This window comes from Galeopterus variegatus, unplaced genomic scaffold (assembly GCF_000696425.1).
Source record: "Galeopterus variegatus unplaced genomic scaffold, G_variegatus-3.0.2 Scaffold55, whole genome shotgun sequence".
Taxonomy (NCBI): Eukaryota; Metazoa; Chordata; class Mammalia; order Dermoptera; family Cynocephalidae; genus Galeopterus; species Galeopterus variegatus.
Window position 1 is genome coordinate 204,942 of NW_007726166.1, and position 1,623 is coordinate 206,564.

Genomic DNA, 1,623 nt, shown 5'->3' on the forward strand with positions numbered 1-1,623 from the left:
TGGCCAGCCTCGAGGAGACAACATTTGTAAAGATAAAGTCTGCCCAGCTCACAGCTGATCCACAATAAATGTGTATATGTGTGTAAAGTGAAGAGGAAGAAAGGGAGAAATTTGGGAGAACTCTCATGGAAATGTGGGAGTCCTCCAGAATCAATGTGGCAAGTAGTGGTATGGTGGGATGAACGCTGTTTGGAATCAGAAGCTCTGGATTCAAATCCAGCAATGCCATGGATGCTTACAGCCGGCCTGTCTGGTTAATTTCCCCTTAAATAGCAGATCTTCTAAGCAGCCTCAAATCCCTTCTGGAAAGATCCCTGACAAAAATTCTATCCTTAGAGGGCCAGCCAGTGGCTGACTTGGGAGAGTGTGGTGCTGACAACACCAAGGCCACGGGTTCCGATCCTATATAGCGATGGCCGGTTAGCTCACTGGGTGAGCGTGGTGCTGACAACACCAAGTCAAGGGTTAAGATCCCCTTACCGGTCATCTTAAAAAAAAAAAAAAAAAAAAAAATTCTATCCTTGACTGAACTTTATTTAGGCTCCCCTAAACTTTTCAACTAGACCTCGATTTTTGGACTTGCCTATTCATTTCTACATTGTCCAGTTTTAGCAAGAACCCTGCTAAGTTGGTTTGTCTAGAATCCCGCATAGTCCATATCTGATCATCATCAACATGTAATCGGGTTCCTCATCCTCCACCCCACCATCCCCCAAGTGATGAATCTTGTTAGGTAGGTTAGGACAGAATCCCCCTAACCCCTGAAAATAATTTAGTAATTTTCTACCCACGGACACCCCCCGCCCCTACTCCTTGGTTATGAATTCCTGGTTGCGCATGATGAATGCCAAGTCGAGCCCAATCTCTCTCCCCACTGCCCCACTGCAATGGTTCCTACACTTACCTTCATGCCCCCGCCCCAAAGTCTGCCTGCCCGTCTCTAACAAGTGTCATTGAATCATTTTTTCTTTAAAATCCCATACATAAGACCCCGACCAAGTTAGATCCTGATTCCTTACTGAGCTTTCGGTCCTCATCTGCGAAAAGCGCACGCGACAAGGGTTTTGGGGAGCCTTCCATGAAAGCACCTGTACCCAGATGGGTTTGACCAGCGTCAGCCCAGAAAGGCAGACTTGCCAAAAGAAGACCCCTTCATAGGAAGGGAGGACACTTTGAAAGAAACTGAAGGTGGATTCCAGGCATGAGCTTCCCACGGGGAAGGGGCATTCCCCGACGCCCCCACCCCGCTCCCAGGTGCGCCGCCCGCACCGCCCACCCCGGGCGCGGCGAGGCGAGGGGAGCCGCGCGCTCTAGGACCGAGGCGGAAGAGCTGCAGGCGACCGAGCCTCCAGCGGGTGCAGCCGCGCGCGGCTGGCCGAGGGGGCTGGAGATGAAAGTCAAGCGCTCCGGGGCCGCGTGGACGGAGCTGCCGGGGCGGCGGCGCCGGGAGCAGGATGCGGCCGCCCGTAATTAAATAGCATTTACTCTTATTATTACTAATAATAATAACGTAATCATACCTCTAGTCATAGCATACCATTTATCGGGCTCGGCGCAGGCCCGCGGGGAGCGCAGCCCGGCCGAGGTGAGTGCTTGGCGCGGCCGGGCCCCGCGGGGCAGAGG

The 1,623-nt window shown here is 52.6% G+C and overlaps 1 protein-coding gene across 1 annotated transcript in view; it reads left to right on the top strand.

Annotated features, from left to right (window-relative positions):
* Positions 1 to 1,397: 1,397 nt before the first annotated feature.
* Positions 1,398 to 1,623, top strand: part of ZC3H7B (zinc finger CCCH-type containing 7B) — a 50,440-nt gene continuing 50,214 nt past the window's right edge. The window contains exon 1 of the mRNA XM_008574109.1: positions 1,398 to 1,585. The gene's annotated coding sequence lies outside the window, so the exon portion shown is untranslated. The remainder of the gene's footprint in view (positions 1,586 to 1,623) is intronic.